Below are 22357 nucleotides of genomic sequence, written 5' to 3'. Positions count from 1 at the left end.
TGAAGCATATTAGCTGCATCGCCCACACTGTCAATAGCACACCTGATAGCGAAGAGAAGACCGATGACCGTTTAATTAATGAAGAAAATTCTGATAACGAAGATGTCATAATCAATGAATACGATTTAAAAAAATTAATCGTTTAAGTAAAGCGGATTGTTTGCTTTTTTCGATAAAGCGAAATTGGAACTTCAAAATTAGAAGCATTTCAAATACACTCGGGTAGAATTGTTGCACTAAAATTAATTCAAGAAGACCGAACACGATGGAATTCTTGCTATGAAATGCTGTAACGATTCCTTCTTTTGTCCGAGTTTGTTACCGTAATTTCACTTAAACTTCAAAAGCAATGTGGAATCATTAACAGAAATAAAAAATCTCTTAAAACCTTTGTGACAAGTAACAGTAACTCTGAGAATGTAATAAGAGAATTCAAATTTTTTTTTACTACTAAAATAATATAAAATTATAATTAGCTTTTTTTCTTGGTTTTCAGTAAATTGGTACTTTTTTCCAACTACACCAAAAGGCTTTAATCTTTTCTTGTGGGGAGTTGTTGGCTCGACGACTCCCTTCTTGCTCTCACAGTTCATGACCGAAGGACAACGATAAGGAACACGAAGTTTCCTCCCTATATAATGTATAAGCCATGACACGGTTTACGCGGTACGAACCGAATTTCGTATGTGTGCGTATTATGTAATGTATGTATGAGTGTGGTGAATTAATTATTCTTATTCCGGTAGTCACAAGGCAAGCATTTCTTGCCCTTATAAAGAGTCATTATACTATTTTGTTATAAATAAATTTAGTTATTTTATGGAGTCTTTATTATTTACAAAGTGGGGATACCTTCTGATATTTTATTCTTATTATTTAAATTAATATTTCCCACATTCTGGGGGCATGTGGCTCTCATTCTGTCCCACTATTAGATCGATTCATATTTGGCCGTTTGGGTATGGCCCCAGGACCTACATTAAGTTGATAGGGGATAGCCCCAAGACCTCCGCTTGGTCCTGAATTTTCCAAATTTTGGGAAGACACTACCTTCTCTGAGACAAGCTTAAGTGTCTTGGCCACTGAATTAACGGAGGGGTGTAACCAATTACATGACACGTTTTTATTTTGGGAATCAGGCCAGTTGCAACCCACCAACACAGTTACAGACCTGTTATAAATCAAGTTTTGCCATTCTAAATTTGTTTTTAAATGACAGCTGTTCAGTTTTAAATTTTAAATAATTTAAAATCTTATTAACCCCTTACCCCTTAACTGCCGGCTGAAAAACACTAAATGTACCCAAAATGCCAAAAATAAAAAATCGTCCAATTTGTCTGAAACTTGTTACTCGCGGGTTTTCGGGGTCGCTGATTACGAATCTGATGTCGGTATTTTAAAATTCAAAATGGCGGATCCAATATGGCGGACGGCTTTTTAAAAATTAATCCAAATTATCTGAAATTTGTTACTCGGGGGTTTTTGGGGTCGCTGATTACGAATCTGATGTCGGTATTTTAAAATTCAAAATGGCGGATCCAATATTGCGGACGAATTTTTAAAAATAGATCAAAATTACCTGATATTTGTTACTCGGGAAGTTTTGGGGTCCCTGACTACGAATATCATGATGGTTTTTCAAAATTTAAAATAGCGGATCCAATGTGGCGGACATTATTTTTTAAATTTTTGATTCACTTGAAAATTATTATTAGGGAGTTTTCAGGGTCGCTGATGATGAATCCAATGTCAGTTTTTAAAAATTAAAATTTGCGGATCTAATATGGTGGACATTTTTATGTCAGTTTTTCAAAATTCAAAATGAAGGATGCATTATAATGGATATTTTTTTTTTAAATTTTGGATTTGCTTCAAAATTATCACTCTGCGGTTTTCGGGGTCCCTGATGACGAATCGGATGTCTGTTTTTAAAAATTCAAAATGTCGGATCCAATATTGCGAACATTTTTAAAAAAAATTTGTTTTTATTATAAAAGCAGAACAAATTTTACAAATGCCGGTTTCATAGAACAGCTATTAAGAGCGTGCAAAAATTAAAATTCCATTGAAATGTCCTAACGCATTTCACCTTTCCAATAAGTTCATGGGTGAAGTGGATCTCCACGGTATGCCATATTGGATCCGCAATTTTGAATTTTGAAAAACTGACATCGGATTTGTCATCAGCGACCCCGAAAACCCCCGAATAATAATTTTCAAGCGAATCCAAAATCTTTTAAAAAAATGTCTGCCTTATTTGATCCGCTATTTTGTATTTTAAAAAATCATCATCATATTCGTAATCAGCGACACCGACAACCCCTAAATAACAAATTTCATGTAAATTGGAATAATTTTTAATCAAGTCATCCGCCATTTTGAATTTTGAAAGACCGACATCATATTCGTAATCAGCGACCTCGAAAACCCCCGAGTAACAAATTTCAGGTAAATTGGATCAATTTTTAAAAAAGTCGTCCGCCATATTGGATCCGCCATTTTGAATTTTGAAAAACTGACATCATATTTGTAATCAGCGACCCCGAAAACCCCCGAGTAACAAAGTTCAGGTAATTTGGATCAATTTTTAAAAAAGTCGTCCGCCATATTGGATCCGCCATTTTGAATTTTGAAAAACTGACATCATATTCGTAATCAGCGACCCCGAAAACCCCCGAGTAATAGATTTCAGGCGATTTTAGTCATTTTTAAAATAAAAATGCATTGTATTGTCCATGGCAAAGATTTTAAAAAATTTGCTAAAAGTGTTGTTTTTAAAAATTTATAACATTTTTATAATTCATTGAATTTAAAAACAGAAACGTGTGCCGCATTCTGCATAGCGTTGACTTTTAGGAAATCGTTTTATTTTTAATTTTCAGCTAGTTTTGACTTTTTTTCATCAATTTTTATCATGGCAAAGATTGTTAGTTTTCCGGCAGTCATAGCAAAGTCTGAAATGGCAAAGATCTTTGCCATCGGCAGTCAAGGGGTTAACAGTCCATGGCCCATATATGGCCACGAAAAGTCGTGCCACCTTTGCGTCTGTGGTCATATATGGCCATTAAAAAAAATACTAAACATGATTTGATTTTAGTAGCGAAGTACATACTACTATTTTTGGGGTCGCTGAATCTGAATCTGAAGTCAGATTTAAAAAACTCAAAATGGCGGACCCAAAATGGCGACTTCAAAAAATAAATAAATTTGAAATTCGCTTGAAACTCGTTACTCGGGGGTTTTCGGGGTCTCTGATTACAAATATGATGTCAGATTTTCAAAATTCAAAATGGCGGATCCTATATGGCGGATAATTTCAAAATTTATGTGTTTCGATCGAAATTCGGTTCCCGGGGTTTTTTGGGGTCGCTGAATTCGAATTTGATGTTCGTTTTTCTAAATGCTATATTGTGGATTCAATATGTCGATCAAATTTTTTGAATGTTTACAAATTTGTCTAAAATGTTTACTTAGGGGTTTTTGATGTAACCTCATATTTTTCGCATCAATCTTGAAATCATCCGCCATATTGGATCCGCCATTTTGAATTTTGAAAATCTGACATCATATTTGTAATCAGAGACCTCAAAAAACCCCAAGTAACGAGTTTTAAGCAAATCTGAAAAAAAAAATTTTTTTAAGTCGTTATTTTGCGTCCGCTATTTTGAATTTTTTAAATCTGACTTCAGATTTGGATTCAGCGACCTGGAAACCCCTGAGAAATGAATTTTCCTTCAAACGCTTTAATTTTAAAATTATCCACCATATTTGGTCGCCATATTGGATCCGCCATTTTGAATTTTGAAAAACTAACCTCAAATTAAAATTCAGCGACCCCAAAAACCTTATATATGATGAAATCATATTTTTTTGTAAACTTTTTTTTCGGACCGTTTTTAGACCACAAGCGATTTTCAACTGGACTGCGAAGGGGTTAATTATTCTATTAATTTAATTAATTAATTAATTAAGTTTAATCAAGATGCAGAGTATACTTTATAGAGGATTTCTTTTACATTTTTTGGAACATAACAATGAAAATTTCTCGTTCCTTGAATTGGGCAAGCTTGAGAAAAACGGTTCCTTAGACGTTTCTCGTTTAGTCTATGTTCATCTGTCGTGCAAAACATCATTGTAATGTTTTCAACCGTTTTCAATGACCATTCATAGAATTGTCTTGCTGTTGAAATCATACTTTTGGAAAACTTGCAGATTTGTTAAAAATTTCTCGATGAAATCATCAGCAGTATCGGTTAAGGTCTGATTCATGGTTCTATCAGTTGAAAAGTTGAAATCCAACTTTGATATACAACCGAACTGATAAAATTATCGTCAAACAGGTTAATTAACACATCAATCAATTTTTCAACACCAGTGCACTTGTCAGAAAAAAGGAGGTTACATGAAGGAGAAGAAGAATCACAGACCATGAACTTTAAGATGTCTTTATAAGAACCAAGAAATTACAATTTAGATTCTGTTTTTGATAATTTTTCAATTCTGCACCATTTATCATTAGTTTAACATTTTGATGTATTTTACAAACACAAGTGCCATTACTGCCTGCAAGGACGCATTCTTTGGGCCTAAGAATACTAAATTTAGTTAAACTAATTTTGTATTCTGGATGCTTTTCTTGAAAAAGTGAATAAATTTCTTTTAAGGGGTTAAACCACTCTAGAGCGTCAAAAAGAGGTTCTAATTTCAACATTTTTTTAAAAGAAAAGTTTAAAAGTAATGAAAAATATGTTTACATATCTCTATCAGGTACACTTTAAAGAGAAAAAATATACTTTATAAATTTTTTTTGTTTAAAAACAGCAGATGTACATGTACGTGATGCAAACCCTTTGTAAAAAGAATTCATTCGCGGCCGGAAAGGTTTTTGGTACAATTTTCATCCTGGAACAGAAAACAAATTTTTTTCTATTTTTACATCTCAAAAGCTAGAGAAAGACGTAGGGGATTTTTTTAAATCGATTTTTGCAAAAATGGTGAACATTTTATGGAAAAACTGAGTTTTTGACTGAAAAAATAAGCATTAAATTGTTTATAACTAAAAAAATATGCAACATAAAAAAATCCCCTACGTCTTTCTCTAGCTTTTGAGATGTAAAAATAGAAAAAAATTTGTTTTTTGTTCTAGGATGAAAATTGTACCAAAAACCTTTCCGGCCGCAAAGGAATTCTTTTTACAAAGGGTTCATCACGTTCATGTACATCTGCAGTTTTTAAACAAAAAAAATTTATAAAGTATATTTTTTTCTGTTTAAAGTGTACCTGATAGAGATATGTAAACATATTTCTCATTACTTTTAAACTTTTCTTTAAAAAAAAATGTTGAAATTAGAACCTCTTTTTGACTTTATTCTTTACAACGGAAAGATAATCTTTTTTCCCCGGTAATATTCTACTTATGTCAGGATTATAATAAAAGTTTTCCACGAGTTGTTGCAATTCTTGACTTACTGGATGCCCTTTATAAGCATCTGGAGAAGAACCAATTCCTTCTTTTTCATGCAGGTGGAAAGCTTTGCTTGCCAGTGAATATGATACATGTCTTCGTCAAACACCTTCCTTATAATAGTGAATCAAGAGCTTCTCTAATTTCTTTTATTTTATCAATCTGAGAAACTTTTGAACGAAGATCATTACGTTTATAGATAGATGAAACCCCTAAAATCGAGAGTAATTTACTCAAATTTATATAGCTTTCGGTTTTTAAGAAGTCTACATTAAATTCATCAAAGTTTTCATTTATTTCATTTAAGGTTTCAGGTTCTTGCATCTCATTATTTTCGATATCGAAATTTTCCACTTCTGTCTCTTTCAATTCATCTGGAATCTTTTCAGTAAACATATTATCTGTGTTAACCCCTTTGCAGTCGATGACATGTATACACGTCATAGTGCAGGTGGGCTCAAACTGTCGATGACGTGTATAGACGCAAGCCGATTTTTGGCTACAAAAACACACAGATTTGTCCACAAATTGATACTCGGGGGTTTTCGGGGTCGCTGATTACGAATCCGTTTTCAGATTTTAAAAATTCAAAATGGCGGATCCAATATGGTGGACGACATTTTCAAAAATTTATCGCATTCACTTGAAACTTGTTACTCAGGGGTTTTCGGGATCGCTGATTACAAATCTTATATAGGATTTTGAAAATTCAAAATGGCGGATCCAATATGGCGGACATTTTTTAAAATTCATCGGATTCACTTGAAACTTGTTACTCAGGGGTTTTCGGGGTCGCTGATTGCGAATCCGATTTCAGATTTTTAAAATTCAAAATGGCGGATCCTATATAGCGGACGACATTTTTAAAAACTTGTCTGATTCATTTAAAACTCGTTACTCGGGGGTTTTTAGGGTCGCTGATTACGAATCTAGCATCAGAGTTTTAAAATACAATGTGGCGGTTCGAATATGGCTGGCGCCATTATAAAAAATTTATTAGATTTACTTAAAAGTTGTTACTTGGAATTTATTGATGTCGTAGATTAAAAATGTAATATCGGTATTGAAAATGACGGATCCAATATAAGAACAAACAAAAAAAATGTAAAAAAAACAAAATAAATAAAGGAGTGTAAAATCCGACCGCATACCTCCACGTGGTAAACTCTGGGGCCGTAAGTAACCACTATTTTTAGTTTTCAAAATCTGATATCGGATTCGTAATCAGCGACCCCGAAAACCCCCGAGTAAAAAGTTTTAAGTGAATCCGATGAATTTTAGAAAATTTCGTCCGCTATATTGGATCCGTCATTTTAAATTTTTAAAATCTGATATCGGATTCGTAATCAGCGATCCCGAAAACCCCTGAGTAATAAGTTTCAAGTGAATTCAGTTGGTTTTTTAATTTTCATGTCTGCCATATTGGATCCGCCATTTTGAATTTTCAAAATCTGATATCGGATTCGTAATCAGCGACTTCAAATACAATAGTATGCTCGTTTGCGTAAATTTTCGTTTTCTAAAAAGTTGTCGACATTTTGAGCCCACTTATGAGATTTTGGTCTTGACTGCGAAGGGGTTAAGTTTTCCTGAAGTATGTGAAGAATTTTCCTCATCCTTCTTTTTATTCAATTCTAGTCGACAAGAGTCACATTCTAAATTTCCTAATTTTATGTTTAAACTTTTGACTAAACTAGTGTCTAAAACACGAAATTTCTGCAAGTCTACAACTTTCTTATGCTTTTTTTTCCTCAATGGATTCAATTCAAATAAAAAAATTAACTAATTATAATAAATAATTAACACAACTTTCTTAAAGCCTACTTATATGCATACTTAATCTTAGTCTAAATAAAAAATAAAGAAAATAATATTAACCCCAATATAAAAAAAAGCTGAAAATTAAATCAAATAAACAAAGAATTACAGTTATTTAATGTTAAATGCATAAAATCACTATCCTAAAGCATACTTATAATCTAAGTTTTAATACAGAACGAAAATAAAGAAAACTCACACAATAAAGAGCGAAACAAAATACTAAATAATAAAATGAACGAGGAAAAGCAAAAGAATTTATAGACAAAATATCGAAAATAATGCAACACAAACCTGCAACGAATATTTGATTTGAAATGAAAATCAGAAAATTTGTCACTCTTCGCCCTGTACTTATATACTAGAGTACGTTAACTTCTCAACTGGAGACGCACTGGGTACGCAAAATGTCGTAGTCAGGGGGATGTAACAGTTAAGTAACAGATCTAGAACATGGTAACAAAGTGACAGACATAGTCACCGCGACTCAACAACTGGTGTCAACTTGGTAATTGGTTCCTTCACCCTATTCGAAAAATTAATTTCAAATTTCACCTTTTATTAACTAATTCTATTATAATGATCGGCAAATTATTTTTAAAGTTAGACGTCCCGTAAATGTGAATAAAAATGTCATTTTTTTGAGAAAGGCGCGTCTTAATTAAAAAATTATAAATAACTACAAATTTAAGGAATGTAGAAGAATTGTGAATTGCAATTACAGAAATAGATCCTAATGTGATTTTCCCCCTTAAGTATACAAAATGACTAAAAATGTAAATTGGATATGTAATATGAAGTTAAATTTTTTAAATATCCAGAGTCATTATTATCTACATAATTTTGGAAATCTATTTAAAATCCTTTCTTCGACGATTGTGTTGCGAGCGTCACGCGATTTTTTAATTGTCTGACAGAAAAAAGCTGCCTCAACATTGTTTCAGTGTGAGCTTTTTCTTTTTACACTTCAGCAATGAAAGCAGACAAGGTTGCATGGTTACGCCCATCAACCACTTGGAAACTATTATGTCACCCTTCTGATGCATTGTTCGTTCGCGACTAATTTTGAAGAACAGTTTCACAGTGGTTCTAAATTTTCAAAAGGTACCGTGCTGCTTGTTCTCTTCTTCTTCCTCGAGCTAGTTTATCATAAATATAGGTTATTTATTTTTAGTGGACTATTTTCAATAGGTTAATTAGTAATTTTTAAAAGGTTAGTATTAGTTATATATGTCATAGTTATTATCTATTAACCTACACTTCACAAAACACAAAACAGGACCTTTTAGAAGTCATTTGGACAATATTTTATATATGTGACTGTCCACGACAAAACACGGCTTAGGTCCAAAAAATCAATTTTGAGTTTTTTATGGTAATCGACAAATTTTATGTTGCTTTTTCAAATGTAAAAGTAAAAAATATCAATTACTTTCGACAATATATCGTTTTAAAGATGGGTATGTCAATCGTAGTACTTCAATCGCTCGCCCTGTGAAATTTACGTTTGGCTAAGCCGCGTTTTCTCGTGGACAGTCACATATAGATATTTCTAAAAAATTTAAATAACTTTTTAAGTAATAAACCAAAACAATTTGAAACAATCTTATTAACAGAAAAATAATTTTTAAAATTCAAACATACATATTATATATATTATATTATTATATTATATTACATATTATATTATTTTTTTATTAAATCCTCTTGAACAATGTACATTATATCATTTTTCATATATGTGTCATTCCTTGTCAAGTGAGCCACCCCTCTGTCCAAAATAGGTTTTAATTAAAAAATTTTTCAAAATGTGGAAAATTTATGTTGAATAAATACCTTTCGAATCTTAAAAATCGATTGAATTTGATCGAAACATGTTACTTAGAGGGTTTCAGGGTCGCTGATTACGAATTTGAAGTCATATTTTCATAATGAAAAATAGCGAATAGGGGAGCGTGGGGTAATGGGAGCTTTTAAATTTCACGTACTTAAAAGCCTTCAAATTCGCTGCAATGTCTAGAAAATCTTCTACAACCTTTGTTTATATCATTCCAAAACAAACGATTACATTCTTGACAAATTTTTAGTAAAGACAAGGGAAAATGTATTTTTTGCGTTTTCGTTGTAAAATGCCAAATATTTCTAAACATCACCATAAGTAGTTAAAATCGTATTATTTAGTTCTGTTTTTTCATTATATTATAGGTGAATATGTGTAGATATGTATACTTGTATAAAAATCGAAATAATAATAAAATTTGTTTATGTTTTAATTTTTTTATTCAAATTTTGGCCTGTAAGAATTCTGTGGGGTAATGGGAGAATTAGTGTCAGACCAAAGAATTTCCGTTACTATGTTGCGTCTTTCGTTATTTCTTTCAAAATTGTAAAAGGTATCACCTTATGAAAAAACTTTTAATTAAAAAATAATTTTTGGTGGGAAAAATGAAAAATTTAATTTTTTTTCAAAAATTTTTTATTCAATTATAATTTAGGAAAAAATTTATTCTAAGTCTAAAGTTTTGGCTTCATTGTAAGTATTAACACTTTTTTCTATTAGAAAACAAAAAATATTCCTAAAATATAGAAATTTTTTAAATTTCAAGTGAAAGCTCCCATTACCCCACAAATTGGGTGATTGCAAAAAATGTATTTTTTTGAAAATTTTTTTTTTCCAATTTACTTTCTCTTTTTAACCCGGCGAGTATGTGGTTGGGCATGTCATGCCCCACATTTACTTAAATCCTTTTAAATCCTAAAATTTCCACTGTAACGTTTTGAAACTTCGAGTAGCTGAAGTTATGGGTTCATAAGAGAAGATGATGGTATGGTGATAGTGTTATGTAAATTATATTTTAAATTACTTGGACGTAAACGTCAATTTTGCATATTTTTGGCGAATTTTTTTTCCTAATTTCTACTAAATTAATGACAACTGAATTGAGATATATTCTAAGAAGCAGTATTATGCTCCTCATTCACTAATATTTAAAGTCCTGCCTTTATAAAAGTGCAAATTTGATTTTATGAAAGTTTTAAGTTTTCATTGTTTTATTTAATCATATGATAAATCTTATGACAAAGAGTTGATTTTATCTTTATAAATAAATAAATAATTAAGGAAATATATTTTATTACATGCCTTTTTATAATATAATACCAGAAATTAACTTAATATAGCTATATGTAACATTTATAAGCAATTTTACATTTTGGGCATGTCATGCCCACCACATAGTCGGTGTAACAGTTTCCCGCCACATACTCGCCGGGTTAAGTTTCTAATTAAACATAATTAAAGATAAATAACGAAATAAGTAGGAAATGACGAAAATAATGTATTATTATAAAGATAAGTTGGTTTTTTTAATAATTTTCCTTAAGGGGCTCCAATTTCCCCACGCTCCCCTACATTAAAATTATGTAGATACATTTCTAGTTAGCGAGGTCAAAAACCTCCAAGTAACATGTTCAATCAAATCCAATCGATTTTTAATGTTTGTCCGCCATATTGGGTCCGCCATTTTTATTTTTGAGAATCTGACTTCAAATTCGTAATCAGCGACCCCGAAAACCCCTAAGTGCCATGATTCAAGCATATTTGATCAATTTTTTTACAAACTTTCCGCCATTTTGTTTTTCAATTTGGGGCACAAGGCATTCAAAAGGTATTTATTCAACATAAATTTTCCACATTTTAAGAAATTGTTTAATTAAAACCTATTTTGGGCAGAGGGGTGGCTCGCTTAACGTGAAATGACACATATTTTTTTAAATAGTTTTTAGTCCTACAAGGGAAGTTATGAAGAAAAGTTAAAACTATGTCCAACCCTGACAACTCTTCCCTAAGTACTTATCTTAAATTAAAAAGTTACTTACACCTACACAGAAATAGGTGTCTTAAAACCACAACAGAAAATACAAAAATATAAATTTTTAATTTTGACACTTTTCTTTCGAAAGTACCTATATAGATAAGTACGAATGTTTTGATATGTTTTTTATATTTTTTATCGCATAGAATTTTGGACTCAGCTTTGATCCGTTTGACGTGAAATGTCCCAGGTCTAAAAATTTTTAAAAAGCACATAATGATAGTAAAAACTCTAAGAGTTTGAAAAACAACATAAAAATTTAGTTTTCTTATAGAAAACCTATTGGAGACATGCTAAAAAGGCTTTCAAGGTCAACTTGAAATAAAACAACTTTTTTTTCATCACCAGCTTATAGCTCGTGAAAAACCCTTTAACCCCTTAACTGCCGGCTAAAAAACACTAAATGTGCCTAGAATGCCAAAAATAAAAAATCGTCCAATTTGCCTGAAACTTGTTACTCAGGGGTTTTCGGGGTCGCTGATTACGAATCTGATGTCGGTATTTGAAAATTCAAAATGGCGGATCCAATATGGCGGACGGCTTTTTAAAAATTAATCCAAATTACCTGAAATTTGTTACTCGGGAGTTTTTGGGGTCGCTAATTACGAATCTGATGTCGGTTTTTCAAAATTCAAAATGGCGGATCCAATATGGCAGACGGATTTTTAAAAATAGACAAAAATTACCTGAATTTTGTTACTCGGGGAGTTTCGGGGTCCCTGACTACGAATATGATGTTGGTTTTTCAAAATTCAAAATGGCGGATCCAATATGGCGGACATTTTTTTTAAATTTTGTCTGCCTTATTGGATCCGCCATTTTGTATTTTGAAAAATCATCATCATATTCGTAATCAGCGACCCCGACAACCCCTAAATAACAAATTTCATGTAAATTGGATTAATTTTTTAAAAAAGTCATCCGCCATATTGGATCCGCCATTTTGAATTTTGAAAAACCGACATCATATTCGTAATCAGCGACCTCGAAAACCCCCGAGTAACAAATTTCAGGTAAATTGGATCAATTTTTAAAAAAGTCGTCCGCCATATTGGATCCGCCATTTTGAATTTTGAAAAACTGACATCATATTCGTAATCAGCGACCCCGAAAACCCCTGAGTAATAGTTTTCAGGCGATTTTAGACATTTTTAAAATAAAAATGCATTGTATTGTCCATGGCAAAGATTTTGAAAAATTTGCTAACAGTGTTGTTTTCAAAAATTTATAACATTTTTATAATTCATTGAATTTAAAAACAGAAACGTGCGTCGCATTTTGCATAGCGTTGACTTTTTAAAAATCATTCTATTTTTAATTTTCAGCCATTTTTGACTTTTTAACATCAATTTTTATCATGGCAAAGATTGTCAGTTTTCCGGCAGTCAGAGCAAAGTCCGAAATGGCAAAGATCTTTGCTATCGGCAGTCAAGGGTTTAAAATCACTATTCATACATTAAATTTGATTAATTTTACTTATCAATATATTAAATCGAAAAAAGATATTTTCAAAAAAGTCAAAATTTTGAAACTCCATAACTCAAAAAAAACTTATATTCAAACTTCTTCTAATAATAGTAACATTCTAGCAAAGTTTCGAAAAAATTCATTTTTTGACCTGGGCAGTTAAGGAATTTTGCCCCATATACTAGACATTAAAATTTGTAAAAATAAATAAAATAATAGCTATTTTTATTTTTAACAAAAAATTTGAATTTCGTATTTTTTGAAGTCTTATATCTTAACACTTTGAAATAATTATTCCATAATAAAATATGTATCAATTGGCATAGAGTTTTACTTTCATCAATAATTTGAAAACAGCAGTATGAAAATTATATTCATGTCATGTGAACTTTTTTTGCTTTTTTAAGAAAAAATTTCCGGAAAAATTCCTATATTACATACGGCAGTGGATTTTTGAAATCTAGGTTGCAATAAAGAAACGTAATTGCAGGAGTTAGACAGGTGGCTCCCTGCAGTGACTCGAGGTAGGACTCCAACAACAACCCTGTCACGTTCCACCCACCTCCAGCGAACCCCACCGAACTGCTAACTCTTAACCCATGTCTCAACCCCTCTGTTGGCTTAGTATCAGCGCTTCTGCCGCTTCAGATATTTCTGTTTGAATCCGCGCACTATCCTCACCAATGTTTCATATCGTTAAGCTCATTCTATCCGCAAGCGAATTATTTCTCGATGCCAGCTCTACTTTTTTTTAAACCCAAAAAGTTCATGTTTTCTCATTTTCCTTTAATTCTGACATTGTGTTTCAAATGTTTCTGCTTGCTAAATAAATGAATTAAAACACTGAAAGGTGCGGAAAGCATCCACGACCCTGAGCAAAAATTCAATTTCAGAAAAGCTGCAAAACAGTGATAGTGAGGAAAAAGTGAAAATTAAAAGAAAAACTGCTTCTCTAAGGGAATAATTAATTTTAAGTGTCAACTTTTTTATAAATATGAAGAATAAAAAAATGCAACGAAAGTGAAAATTATCATATTGTTTATGAATTATGAACTTAAAATTTTGAAGGAATATTCGATAAAGGAAGAATTAAAAATTTTATAAGATTTTTTTTGTTTTAGTAGAAAAGTTCAGGAATGTCGATGGAAACAGTGAATCGTTAAAAAGTTAATAAATGTTTTGTCAAATTTTCCGTTTTAAAGTGATATGTACCATTGATACTGAATGAACAGCTTGTGAATATAATTATATTTTGAAGATTTTTTAGTGACTTCGAGTGACCTTTTCACCAATAACTGCCGGTTCAACTGATACGTGACAGATTTTCCTGAGTAAGTATTAATTAACATTTGATGCTTCAAATGTTAGCCACTTAAAGCTTTAAAGTTTTTCTCTTTAAAAAATAGAAAAATTTTCTTTTACACTCATTTCTATTATTAAATTCAAATAATTTGTTATTGCTTGTAATTCAAGATACTTTTTTCATACAAAAAGTAATGGCTCTTATATTTCTGAAGCAATAAAACATTTTCGAAACTAATGTGGAACATTAATGAAGTTCTTGAATTATTGATATGATAAATATTTACTAATATATTTCTCTTCAATTCATTGTAATAAAGATTATTTTTGTAAATAATTAATAAACGAGCTATTTCTGTGACACAGCAGGTATTCGACAATATAATATATCAAAGTGACACACAATATAAAATAAAACATTAGTTCATTTTTGTAGAATTTTCTCAATCTTTTCTCTGACAAAAGAAATATAATTAGATTTTGTGTTATTTTCTTCTTATAAATGAAAGCATTAATTAAATAAATGTAAGAGAAGAATAATTTTAATTAAAATAGAATTTTTATTCTCTTTCATAAAATCCTTAAACTGAAATGAATTTTTTTGGGATTAGAATATTAATTAATATTTTACATCATAAAAGAATAGTGCATTTAAATGCACTATTCTTTTATGATGTAAAATCCTTTGTTGAATTTTAAGATTTGTGAAAATGTCAAACTAAAAGATATGATATGCGGAAAGAGAAAGTGAAATGAAAACGTTTTTGGCTTTTAGCCAACAGCGATGTTACTATCAATAAGAAACCTTCTGGTTGAGTTCGGTTTCTCAAATGCAACAACTTCGAAATCTATTTTTGAATATACATATAAGAAAAAAATAGTTGCCATCTCTTTTTTTACGATATCAGCATAACTTCATTCATCTTCAAAGCACAAAAGAACAAATGTCAAATCGTTGAAAAAATTAATGTCTTCACGGCGCGATAGCCATCATTCCGTTTACTTATTTTATTTTTCCTTATATACAATAATTATAAGAGCAATAACAGAAACTTTTCAATCTTTTAAATTAAAAATTGAAATCATTCTAATTCACTTATGCTTTCAAATAAATAAAAAAAATAATTTAACTCTTTTTTTATTTAAATTAATTGAGAACAATTGAAATCTATTTTAGAAACGATTCGAGTGTTATGTTACTGAAAACAATGCACTTATACTTTTTTGCAACGTTAAAAAGTTATTGCAGAATGTAATTCAAATGTATGAAAATGTAAACGTTGTATCGTGACAAGAGGATTACAATTATTTCCAGGAGATTGAGCTTTCTATCTTTCCGAAACCTTTCATGTGATGATAAATGGAGATTGTAAATTATTCTTTCAATGCCTATTTTTTGTCACATTAGAAACTGTTTGCCTATGTAAAAAATCATTATTTTTTTAATGGCTTACGTATATTAGTGACCCATAAATTAATAAAACATTCATTACCTACATATAGCAAAAATAAATTGATTATATGACATTTAATGCAATATGAATTTTCAAACAGTTATCAAATTTTTAATATATAATGTGTATATGAAATCTGTTCTTTGTGTCCCAATTTATATAAAAAAAAAATTGCAAATATCTAGTAACCACGAATTCTAATACAAAACCTTTAATTTTTTCTATTTCTGACAATAATTTTGATTTAAATAACTTATAATTCTAAAAGAACTATCATAAAATTTTTACTTATAGAAAAGAGTTGCGTTTACAATTTTTTTTATAAATAGATGAATATCAAAAGGTTTGAATTTGAAATTTTAGAAAATTTCAATTTTCAATAAATTTAATTAAAAACTTAGCAACAAATCGCGCGGCTAACTTGTTACTGCCTTTTTTAAATAAAATTAGCAATTTTAAAAATAATAAAATTTGAAAATTTTCTAATTGAAATTTTTGTTGAAAATACTAAAAAAATTCAATTTTGTAGAACTTAAAAATAATTGCAAAAATTCTTAAAAAAAAATAAAATTCTTCTTATTAAATTCAACTATGTTCAAATCTTGAAAAAAATTCTCGTAAAAATCCCAATTATCTTTATAAATAACAAAATTCTTCTCCAAAGTTCAATTATTTTCAGAAATTTTTCTAATTTTAATGATTTTCAATATCTTCGATTTTAATAAAATATTTCCCAAAACGAATTCAATTATTTAAAAAAAATTTTAATTTGAAATTTTAGAAAATGACAATTTTGAATGAATGAATTAAATAATAAAAATTTCAGAGGAATTCTATTATTTACAAATTTTTTATAAATTTCTTCGCAATAATTCAATTATTTTCATGAAGTATAACATTTTTTTAACCAGGAATTCAATTATTTTCATGAATAGTAAAATTCTATAGGTATGTAGGTTTTCAATTATTTTCATATAAATAATAAAAATCATCGCAGAATTTCAATTATTTTTTGTACAATGTTAATAGAATTTCTCGAAAAATGTAATTATTCTTAAAATTTTTATTAAAATTAATTTTCAAAGATTTTAATGAAATAATTTTTAACAATTCGATTTTTTTCAAAATAATTTGAATTAATTTCTTCGTAGAATTAAATTAATTTCAAAATTAAATTATTTTTAATATCTACTATTTCAATAAAAATTCACAAAAGAATTCAATTATTTAAAAAGAAATATATTATTAAAATTCATCGCAAGAATTAAAGTATTTTTCATAAATAATAAAATTCTTCTCAGGTATTCAATTATTTTCAATACAATTATTAAAAAATTCGATTGTATTCAATAAATGAAAGAAATTTTTCAAAAAAATTCAATTATTTTCCAAAAATTGTTAATAAAATTCAAGAATTAAATGCTTCATTTCAATTATTAAGAAAAAGGATTATTATTAAGACTTGAAAGAAATTATTCATACAGAATTCAATTACTTTGAAAACTTGTAATTAAAATGATTAAAGAAAGTCCATTATTTTAAAGAAACTCAAAGAAACTCTTTAAACGAATTTAATTAAGATTATGTAAAATTTTAATAAAATTCTTCCTAAATTCAATTATTTTCATAAACAATAAAATTCTTCGAAGACATTCAATTATTATCAAATTTTTTGATAAAATTCTTTGCAAGAATTCAATCATTTGCAAAAGTTTTATAAATTTTTTCGCAATAATTCATTTATTTAACAGAAAAATTAATAAAAGTTTTTCATAAGAATTTAATTATTTTTGAAAATTTTAATAAAATTCGTTGCAAAAATTCAATTATTTTAAAAAAGTTTGATAAAATTCTTCGAATCAATTCAATTATTTAAAAAAATTTTGAAAAAATTTCAATTATTTTCAAAAATTTTCCTCATTTCAATGATTTTTAATATTTCCCAGTGGGCAAAAAACCATCATTGTTTTAAAAACGTTCCAAAAACGTTTTTAGAACGTTTAATGTCTGCAAAATAATGTTCCAAAAACGTTCCATTGCTTTTAAAACGTTTTAGAACCATATAACGTTTTTGCGACGCTATTTGGCAGACATGAAACGTTCTAAAAACGTTTTTGGAACGTTTTTAAAACAATGATGGTTTTTTGCCCACTGGGTTACTATTTTATATAATGAACTTTTCCTATTAATTTCAATTATTTAAAAAACATTTTAATAAAATTCTACGCAAACATTTAATTATTTTAATAAATAATAAAAATTGATTTAAAAATGATTTTTAGTTAAAATCTCAATAATTGTATATATATATATATATATATATATATCATGAATGTTTAGAAATAATTGAATTTTGAAAAGGTTTCAAATCAAAATCTTTGAAATAGAAATTTTTCATAGTTTATACTAATAATTATGTAGAATTAATTTTTTTAAAATAGTTTATTTGAATTTATTTAAAAATTATCTGAAGTTTTTATTTTCTAATATATATTTAATTGGAGAATTTCTGAATAATCGAAATTTTCTAAAATTGAATTGTAAACAAATGGATTTGAAAATTTTCAAAGATATTTTTTAAAAAATTATTAAAAATAATTGATTTGAAGAAAAATTTTTGTTAGAAATTCTATCAATTAATAATTAAGGGTCCCAATCAAAAAACCGGTTATAATTATTTTAAGCTCAAAATCATTGCCCTGTAAGTCAAAAATTAAACTGTTTTTAATACCAATTTTTTGGGAAATATTTTTGTAATCTTTATACAAATACGAAATGTTTTTAAGAAATTGAAATTTTAAATCCTTCTTTTATTTAGAGGTCGAGAATTTTGAGTCTTAAAAACAAAATTAAATTTTTGTGGCAACCCTGGTAAGGTTAAATAATTACTCATTAAATATAAATATTATTTATACAACTCAAGACATTTAGGACCAGTTTTACCAATACTGATTAAAAGTTAATTGATGATTATAAATCCTCAATAAGCCAATCATAAGCCGTTAAACTAGCTTTAATCATTGATTAACTTTTAATTGAGGTTGCTGGAATTGGCCCTTATAGAATGTCTGAATACGTCTGAAATGAAATAAGGACGTGACATTTCGTAAAGTCTTCTTTTCACTTTTCTAACATCGTTCTTTAAATATAAATTATAAATGCTTAAAATCGAATCCAGAAAACAAGCATTAAAGAAAATATCAGAAAAGCAATTAGATGCTGAAAAAAGGTAGCAAATATATCCTACCAAAGCAAAAAGACTGACTAACCCAAATTCTATAAACTAATACATTCTGAGTAATGGAAGTTTAATTGAAATTTGATTACGTAATGTATATTTGTGTTTACAGAATATATATATACATATCTCTCAAAGTAAATTTATTCGAATGAAACCACGTGCATTCTTCTGACAAGCGTTATTTGTACTTGTTTCGGTACGCGCTCTATCTCTTAAACGACTTAAATGGACAGCTTGACTACTATTATTTACATACTGCTAACATGCAGCAGAATTCTCTGCGGTTTATCGATTTCTAGACATCCATGGCACTAGTACGATTCAATTTGAGTATATAATAGGCATAGTAATAGGATTCAATTTTCACTCTAATTTGCGTGCGAAAGCCCACGAGCGAGACTTGTCGCACAATATACGTCAGAACAATTTCAAAAGCAGAACAATAGAGCATAAATAAATTTATCAATCAAAGTCAAATAATTATATTCATAATAAAGAAAAGTATATTTTCAGTGAATATCAAAGAAAAAATTATGTTTTTTATACAGATAATATAAAAATTAATTTATTTGTTCAGTTCCATCAAATAAAAAATTTACTGGTTTAAAATTTTTTTTCATTATGTTAAGATTTAAAAATATTTACTTATCGTATTCTTCTGTACTTCTATAATTTATTTAATTCGAAGGATTTATATAGTCATAGGACCGGAAAATAAGACTTTTTTGAAAATTTTGTTAAAAAATGTTGAAGTAATTTCAAAAGTATCATTATCATCTTGTAGAGCATTAAAAAACGCTTCGATTTACCTATTTTTGAACCTAATTCGATCATAAATTTATTTTAAAATTATTGGTATTTTAAAAACCAAAAATTGTGGAAAATGACATTTTCTCAACTTTTTTGTTTGAAAATTTTTCTTTAACTATTAAACTATTATAACTATCTCGTAGGGTATTAAAAAATACAGATTTTTCACAAAATTTAATCACTTTTACCATATTTATAAAAAGTTATTCATATATATATTTCTATTATTATTATTGTCTTTATGAGGAAGCAAAGTGTTCATGAAATGGGCACCAAAATTATAACAAATATAATATTGACAGAACATTGATCTCAAATTTTGTACTATTCGGCATAGTATATCTATTTTTAAAATCTAGAAACCAATTTTCTCGAATCGTTTATCGATTTTTAAAAAAAGTTATGCAGATTTGAATTTTTGTCATTTAGTCATATATATATATTTTTGCTGCGGTTTATGAAAAAAGAGAAACAATAAAACGATGACACAATTTCTTATATTTCAAATAAATTGCAGGAAAATATGTTAAACTATTTTTTATAAACAATAATTTTTCGTAATTCAAGTAATTTTAATACAAGTTTAAAATTAATTTATCATAAAAATTAATTTATATCACAATTTAGAAGTTTTCTAAGTCGCACAGTGGGCGAAGGTGGCGAAAAAGCGTCCAAAATTATTTCTCCGGCGTAATTTTTTTGCATTTTAATACCCTTGGGCTTAAAATATAGCTTAAATGTAGGAATATAAGACATAGATGCTACATTTTCCACTTAACCTTTAAACTGCTACCTACGTGCTGAAAAATCACGCTCGGTGCTATACCCCCGGTCTGTCAGACCGGTATTCCCTTTTTTACGGTTTTTTAGTAATTTATAATTTTCTAAAGACAACTATTGCAGGGCTCGGATTGTGCGACTTTTTCGACTTTTCTAAGGAAATGTGACTTTTTTTCGACTTTTTTGTGAAAAAATGCGACTAATCGACTTTTTCTAGATTTTTTAGTTCGTTCCAAAAAAAGCGCTCATTCAAAAATTGGCAACTGTTCGCACTCGTTACGAACGATATTTTTCATAACAAGGTGCAAAAAAGTGCCCTTTTTAGCACCGCGTTATGAAAATATTTTTTTGTAAACAATATTGTTCGATCTAGATTCCAGTGTAGAATTTTATCAGAACTTTTGAAAATAATTAAATTTTCATAATGAATTTTATTATTTATAAAATTTTGACGAGAATTTAAAAAAAATTTTTAAATATAATTGAATTTCTGCGAAGAATTTTATTATTTATAAAGATAATTGAATTTTTGACAAGAATTTTATTAAATTTTTGTTTAAATAATTGAATTTAGGAGAAGAATTTTATTATTTATAAAAATATTTTACATTTTAAAGAGAATTTTTAAAAAAATGTTAAAAATACCTAATTAAAATTTAGCTTTGAATTTTATTAAATTTTATTCCTGATTGTTTTATATTAAAGTATGTGTTGTCGAGAAATGTGATTTTTTTACAATTTTGACAATTTCGTGTTTCCTTTTTGTCGTTTTTTCTAAAATTCCATGCGACTTTTTTGCAAATTTTATGCGACTTTTCGTGACTTTTGTTGTGAATTTATGCGACTAAAGCGACTTTTTTGAGTCTTAAAGTCGATCCGAGCCCTGCTATTGTAAATATTTTTTACTTTTTAACATATAAGTCATTTCTATATTATTTTGATTCAATTTTTTTTATTTTTACATATGTTACAATACAAAATTTAACAAAAAAATTTTTTTTAAAAAGTTGTCACCTAACAGATTTTCATAAAATATGGAGCTATACGGAAAAGCTTAAGTTCTTATTATACTTTGAAAAAAAGTTACAAGCAAAGAAAATTTTTGTAGCGTATCCAAGCAGCACGTAATATAACTTAAAATGAAGGCAATATTACATTAGATTTTCGGATTATTCCAGTAATATTAAAATGTCCGCCTCAAAGGAATATTCCAAGATAACATTGACATTGACAAGATAACATTATCAGAATATGAACACCGAATTCTAAACCGAAGAGTTAAATAACATCTAATAGATATCACTAATTGCCCCTAAACTCGACTTTTTCATTCATAATTAATTATTAAAATTTGTCTGTCATTAATTATTACCACATATTAAAATCCCCATACTTAAAGCATTAAGGAGGGATCTTTATCTCCCTTTGTTGTAATATGTGACCCGGTAAGTTAAGGGACCTACGTCCAAAATAAAATTTTCGAAAAAACTCTTCTAAAGTTAACAAGTCGATATTGATATTCTTGCACTTTGATATGGTTTGGTTTGAAAATCGTTACTCGGGAGGTTTTTGGGGTTGCTGATTTCGAATCTGGCACCAGATTTTAAGAATTCAAAATCATTTTGACTTTTAAAGTTTGTTCGCTTCATTGGATCAGCCGCACCCTAAAAACCCCGAATAACAAGTTTCAACCTAATCTGATAAATGTTTGATACATTTCTTTTGAACTGATGTTTTTTCTAGCAAATTGCATCCATTGCATTGAAGCGCATTTATGAAGAATCTAATAAAGCTAGACGTGCACTGTTGATTCCATTGAAAAGAGCACATCTTCTATAAGAATCACGTTTAGAATCTTTGCGTTTAGCTTTATGTTTTTTAGAAATGAACAAAATAATAAAATTATTCCTACGAAGGTGAAATCGAACCTGAATACCTTGACCTGAAACGTTGCGCCTTCAACATTATAACCATTCAAATATCTAACCAGAACTAAAAATTCTGTAATAATAAATTAATTCTATAATAATAATTAATGATTACAATCATTTTAAACAATAAACATGTTCATTTTAATCAGTTTCAAAATTTTAATTTTTCGGGAAAAAGGTATTCGGGACAGGGCCTTTCGAGAAAATGACCGGAA

At 28.6% G+C, this 22357-nt stretch overlaps 1 protein-coding gene across 7 annotated transcripts in view; it reads left to right on the top strand.

Moving 5' to 3' along the window:
- The first annotated feature begins 12986 nt into the window (after positions 1-12986).
- The window catches only part of LOC122504834, a 111597-nt gene continuing 102226 nt past the window's right edge, over positions 12987-22357 (top strand). For 4 of the 7 annotated variants that reach the window (XM_043616105.1, XM_043616109.1, XM_043616103.1 and 1 more), the window contains exon 1: positions 12995-13955. The gene's annotated coding sequence lies outside the window, so the exon portion shown is untranslated. Of the gene's footprint in view, positions 13956-22357 lie in introns of all 7 variants that reach the window. The other 3 variants (XM_043616111.1, XM_043616106.1, XM_043616107.1) reach the window with 3 other exon arrangements.

Source organism: Leptopilina heterotoma, unplaced genomic scaffold (genome assembly GCF_015476425.1).
Source record: "Leptopilina heterotoma isolate Lh14 unplaced genomic scaffold, ASM1547642v1 Lhet_32, whole genome shotgun sequence".
Classification (NCBI taxonomy): Eukaryota; Metazoa; Arthropoda; class Insecta; order Hymenoptera; family Figitidae; genus Leptopilina; species Leptopilina heterotoma.
The sequence above is the reverse complement of the archived record's forward strand: the minus strand, read 5'-3'. Positions and strand labels throughout refer to the sequence as shown.